This window comes from Clupea harengus, chromosome 8, assembly GCF_900700415.2.
Source record: "Clupea harengus chromosome 8, Ch_v2.0.2, whole genome shotgun sequence".
Classification (NCBI taxonomy): Eukaryota; Metazoa; Chordata; class Actinopteri; order Clupeiformes; family Clupeidae; genus Clupea; species Clupea harengus.
In genome coordinates this window covers 4956757-4963326 of record NC_045159.1, presented here as the reverse complement: position 1 = coordinate 4963326, position 6570 = coordinate 4956757, and the positions used below count along the sequence as shown (strand labels likewise).

The 6570-nt window shown below is 48.3% G+C and overlaps 1 pseudogene; it reads right to left on the bottom strand.

The window, feature by feature from the left end:
• Positions 1-2113: 2113 nt before the first annotated feature.
• LOC105895268 lies at positions 2114-4839 on the bottom strand (annotated as a pseudogene).
• Between the last annotated feature and the right edge of the window lie 1731 nt (positions 4840-6570).

Here is a 6570-nt window from a genome sequence, read left to right as displayed (position 1 = left end):
ACACACACACACACACACACACACACACACAGACTCACACACAGACTCACACACAGGAGAACATACTTGCAATGCAATGGTAAGTATATAAATGAATGGTAATATCAATTTCAATCAGTGTCTTTTGGAATTATAAGAACTTTGAATTAACAGTTATCGCTTAATTGTATCAACGTGCTATAGAATGTTTCATCGCGGAGTGATTTATTATTAGCTGTGAAAAGTCCGAGTTGGGATGTCCTGGAATATTCCAACTCATGGAACGTCTCTCGTCCAATCAGAAACAGCTAAATAATTCAATAGAACCCAATTGTTTTATAACACTGATTATCATTCACATTATCATCAGATCCATTAACATTCACATTATCATCAGATCCATTAACACTGATTATCATTCACATTATCATCAGATCCATTAACATTCACATTATCATCAGATCCATTAACACTGATTAGCATTCACACACTGATTAGCATTCACATTATCATCAGATCCATTAACACTGATTAGCATTCACATTATCATCAGATCCATTAACACTGATTAGCATTCACATTATCATCAGATCCATTAACACTGGTTAGCATTTTACATTATCATCAGATCCATTAACACTGATTTCTCCCATGCATTTGTGTTGGGTGAGTTAGACTGCAAACCCATGACACCGTTATGAGCGACGCGATATTCTAGTCCCATGCATTTCAACGGGAGCCAATCCATTGTGACGTAAACCACCGTTTTGGGCGACACGACCGATAAAAGTTGGAAAATGTTGAATCCTATGCAAATGAGGAGCGATTTTTCCCGGCAGCGGCCAATCAGATTGTTTGGTGTCGTCTCTGACGGTTTGAAAATGATATTTCCACACGCTACAACACGCCCACTCAAAGCGATGGAAGCGTATCGCGTCGCTGTCATGGGTTTGCACCGTTTTAGTCTGTGTGAAATAACCCACTCGCTAACAGCCTTCCCAGGGACCGTGTCAGAATACCCTGATGTGTTTTCTACTTGTACTAGTGAATGATGACCACACGACCATGTGACATGAGGAATGTATGCTCTTGGGAGTTGTAGTTTATCCGAACGTCTAAAAACTACAATTTCATTGGTTATGGTTTCATGTTAGATTTTTTATTACATGGCTAAATTACAATTAAAAACAAGAACAGTTGCTAGTCTTCATCCTGAGCACCTTCTCCAGTCCCCATCTTAAAGAGACACATCGCCAAAGGGATGACATAGGACACAACCCTGTCAGCAGCCCACTATAAGATGAGATATGAGATATGAGATAGTCAGCAGCCACTATAATATGAGATATGAGATAGTCAGCAGCCCACTATAATATGAGATATGAGAGAATAGTATGACAGACTGAAACTGTGCTAAAAAGGTTACTGATTGGTTGTTGAGGTTTAATGCGGCCGGGTGGGTTGAAGTGTGTCTCAGTGTGGCAGTGTGCTGTGGAGGCTTTCTGCTGAATCAAAAATCACTGTTTGTCTCAGGGGCGTAACTGTAGGGGGTGCAGCAGGTGCGGCTGCACCTGGGCCTGTGGGTCTTGGGGGCCCGTAGCCGGGGGGTTTTCGTGCCCAAGAAAAATATCTGCGCAGGGGGAGGGGGCGTGGCGGCAGTGGTTAGTGACATACCCTGACAATTTCACAGTTTTAAGTGTTGTAGGCTGAATATCTGCGCAGGGGGCGGTTACAAACATGGGGTACGGGACTGTAAAATGTTACGCCACTGACTAGGGCCCGTCATAATAGCCTGCACCTGGGCCCGTCGTAACTACGTTATGCCACTAGTTTGTCTTCACAGAGAGAGAGAGAGAGAGTGAGAGTGACTCTTGTGTCTTGAGTTTGCTGTGTGTTAATGGTCCTTGTCTTCACAGAGAGAGAGAGAGAGAGTAGGAGTGACACTTGTGTCTTGAGTTTGCTGTGTGTTAATGGTCCTTGTCTTCACAGAGAGAGAGAGAGAGAGTGAGAGTGACACTTGTGTCTTGATATTACTGTGTGTTAACGGTCCTTGTCTTCTCAAGATAGAAAGTTGTGTGTGTTAATGGGACTCGTCTTCTCAAGATAGAAAGTTGTGTGTGTTAATGGGACTAAAGTTGTGTGTGTTAATGGGACTTGTCTTCACAGAGAGAGAGAGTGAGAGTGACTGTGTGTTAATGGGATTTGTCTGGTGTTAAATGGCCTTTGGCCTCCCTGTCCTTCTTGCTCTTGTCCTTGGCGCTGGTGGGGGGCGTGTGCACCTCAAAGGTCTTGTCGAAGGCGCCGTAGTCGACCCGGAAGGCCCCCTCCTCCAGCAGCATGCAGGACTCAAAGCGGTGCCCCCACAGAATCTCCTCCTCCGTGTAGGATGTCCTGGCCTGACACGTCATGCCTGCAGGGAAACAAGGACAGAAATGAGGCCGTTATTCGGAGGTTACTTTACCGTTACAAAAAAAATACAATTTATATTAAGACTGCTGGGCATGTACTAACCATGACAAATCACCATACTGCATGCATATATAATTCTATACATGTTCACAATTGTTTGCACTGAGTGCAACAGTCTTGTGTCATGCGGCAACCAAATGTGATGCCACTGGCCTGTACGTAATGTCACTGGCTATTATGTAATATGACTAGCCATTATGTAATATGACTAGTCTGTATGTAATATGACTAGCCAGTATGTAATATGACTAGCCTGTATGTAATATGACTAGCCAGTATGTAATATGACTAGCCTGTTTGTAATATAGGGTTAGGGTTGTGTGAGCGTGGTGGTGCAGTGGTTCATGTCACCACTGAACGCAACTGTAAGAGCAGCATATGTAAGAGCAGGGGAAGTGGTGCTGCCCCCTAGAGCTCGTTTAGTGTATGACCACCGACCTGAAGCCTCCACGATGCCCTCGAGGATGACGATGATCTCGAAGCGCTCCCTTCTGAGGGACTCGCCCCCCACCTCCCAGAAGGGGCTGCTGTCGTTGATCACGTGCGTGATGGTCTGTGGTTCCACCAGCAGGAGGCGATCTCCACCTGTGTCGTACCTGCACACAAACAGCACAGGTTACAGCACAGGTGAGTTTACACACACACACACACACACTCTCACAACACAACTGAACAAAGATGCTGTTTGCAGCTGTTACATGTGTGTGTCTATGTTCGCGTGTGTGTGTGCGTGCGCTCGCGTGCGTGCGCATGTGTGCGTGCGCATGTGTGCGTGAGCGTGTGTGTGTGTGTACCCCAGGTTAATCTCTGATTGCTCGAGGGGAATAAATTCCCCTTCTTTGGTCTGTCTGGACTTGATGAGTTTGGCTCTGATCTTGGCGTCCACCATGTGGCTCGCGCGCAGGTCTCCGATGCGGAAGAGCAGGCAGAGCTTCCCGTCGCGCTCGGAGACGACGCAGCGCTTGCTGAAGATGAGCGTCTGCGCGCGCTGCTGCGGCCGCGAGATCTTCACGAACATGCAGCCCACCATGAGCGCGTCGATGATGGAGCCCAGGATGGACTGCGCCATGATCAGCAGCACGCCCTCCCAGCAGTGCGCCGACACCTGGAAGATAAATTTGAATTAGCATAGCATTAGCATCCGGTAGCGACAGTGACTTAGCATTAGTGCTATTTGATATCTGTGTGACTTAACATTAGTGCTATTTGATATCTGCGTGACTTAGCATTAGTGCTATTTAATATCTGTGTGACTTAACATTAGTGCTATTTAATATCTGTGTGACTTAGCATTAGTGCTATTTAATATCTGTGTGACTTAGCATTAGTGCTATTTGATATCTGCGTGACTTAGCATCAGTACTATTTGATATCTGCGTGACTTAGCATCAGTGCTATTTGATATCTGCGTGACTTAGCATTAGTGGGGTCGTGGTTAGGGTTGTGACTGATTTTGGTCGGGGTTATGGTTGGGGTGTGTAAGATAAATTTGAATTATCAAATTTATCTAATCAAATGTATCAAATGAAGTATAATCACAGGAAAAGGTCAGTCAGAAAACAGCAAGTAACATTCACGTGGGAAATGTAAAGCCGGACAGGAAAGAGTATGCTAAAACTGGCACAAAGGGCTAGAGAAGAGAAAGGGCAGCATAAGGATAAATCTTAAGTGGTCAAGTCTGGGGCGCAGATAAGGGAAACTTTCCAGACATACATGTGTCAGCAGTTTAAAAAAGCAGAAGTAGAATAGCACAAGAATCATGTGTTATTATTATGTGCAGAGTGGACGACAGTGTAGGTGGGCGGCGCAGGGGGCCAGAGTGACATCACAGAATTAGGCCTTAAAAGTTTGAGCATCCTCTGTATCAGGCAGAATGCATTCTCCAGCTTGCTTGACTGTACTTGATTGTCTGTTGGGCGAGTTGTATTGTCTCGGTATCTACCAGTAAAACTCAACCTTGTTACAACAAATTGCTTCGTATGGTGGTTCCTCTCCAAAACAACACGACAGAGTGATTTAACTCTAACACACCTGCCGGCTGCCGTAGCCAATGGTGCGCTGGCTCTCCACCGACAGCAGCAGGGCCGCGACGAAGCCGTCCACGTTCTCGAAGCAGGCGGGCCAGTCGGGGTCGTGCGCGTGGGCCACGTCGCCACGCAGCCAGGCGTCCAGGTAGTAGACGAGGGCGAAGGCCACCCAGGTGATGAGGTAGCAGGCGGTGAAGACGCACAGGAACAGCGGTACTTCAGGTCCACCATAGTGGTGAAGCTGTCCGACAGGAAGCGGCTCTTCTCGATGGGCCCCAGGTTCACGCGGCACTTCCCGTCCTTGGTGATGTAGCGCTGGTGGTGCTGCGTTCTCATGACAACGGCGCTCTCGTCGCCAAGGAGCTTGCAGCGTTGCTTACGCTGCATGTTACTGGCGGTCGGGAGTGTCGAGCCGCTCTGGTCTGCGTTGCGAGCGGCGGCGTTCCGATCGGCGTTCCGATCGGATCCGAGCACATTAGACTGCCAGCGGGAGCTGAAGCGCTTCAGGTGTCGCCCGCGGAGCGTGCGGAGGGCTCGGCCCAGGTCATCTGGTGCCGCTGGGTCCGGGAGCCCAGAGGGAGGGGGAGGGGGGGGCTGGGAGCTGGGGGGGGTCGGGGGGGGCTGCTGCACAGCTAGAATGGCCGGAGGACTCGGAGGAGCTGGGGCGGCAGCTGGACTAGGAAGAGCCGGATTGTTTGGAAAACTGGGAATGGCAAGCTGTGGGGAGCTGGCTCTGTGGGAGAGGATGGGAATGTTGTGGAAATTCAGTGCTGCCACCGTCACTGCTGCAGCCTTCATTCCCACCTGGACACAGAGAAGAGGAAGACCGTGTGTCACTTATACTACAGTGTACTTTACGCACACACACGCACGCAGGTACACACACACACACACACACACACACGCTTTCACACACACACACACACACACACACAACACCCACACACTAGACACAGAGAAGAGGAAGACAGTGTATCACTATAGTTTATTTTACACACACACACACACACACACACACACACACACACACACACTCTCACAGACTTCAGGCGACACAGACGTGAGTACACAGAGTTTATTGAATACAGACAGCACAGGGGGAACATAGGGGGAATAACAGGGAGGACACAAAAGTAAAACTGGTAAATAACGCTCAGAAGATATTGTCCACTAAAACAACGCTCAGAAGCTCACTGTTCAAGTTAAATGTGTAACGAAACACAACGCTCAGGACTGTTAGAACAAAACCAAGGACAACTGAGTAATCTTGAAAAAAAAGCACGGGAACACTGGAACACTGGAACACGGGAGCTAGGGCGAGAACACTGGGAGATAGAGTGACCTGGAAGGAGAAGGGAGGGAGAAGGGAATGATCGCAGGAAGTGAATAGTCCAGAGCTTGGATCTTCTGGAAATAAGTCCTTTCAAAACGAGGCCAGACAAGGGAGTGACGGGAGTGAGGAGTTTATATAGTGGAGAGAGTGAGAGGTGCAGGTAATCAGGCAATCACCCAACACACACACACACACACACACACACACACACACACACACACACACACACACTCACACACTGTACAAACATCCTGAAATATGTCAAGTGTGTCTTCACAGGGTTTCAGCAGGTAGAGTTTATGCAATGCCGAGATGTGTGTGAGTGGGAGATTGTGTGTTTGTGAAAGTGTGTATGTGTATGTGTGTGTGTATGTGTGTAAATGTGTGTGTGTGTGTGGGGGGGGGGGGGGGGGGGTGTGTGGGTGTGTGTGTGTGTGTGTGGTGAGTGTGTGTGTGTGTGTGTAGGGGTGTGTGTGTGTGTGTGTGTGTGTGTGTACCTTCTTTGAGTACGGTGTGCATCTTGTCTTCCCGGGGGTTGGGCGGGGCAGGTATGCCAACAGGTGTTTGGCTGTGAGAGTCCGAGCGGGCGGGATGGAGTTTCTTCGGGGGTCCAATCGCGTTGGAGAACCATGCTGCTGGCCAATCGGAAAAGGAGAATTATTCTGTTGTCCAATCAAAACAGGGGAACTACACTGCTGTTGAATCAAAACTCGAGCACTATGCTGTTGGCCAATGAAAACGGGAGAGGCATGCTGTTGTCCA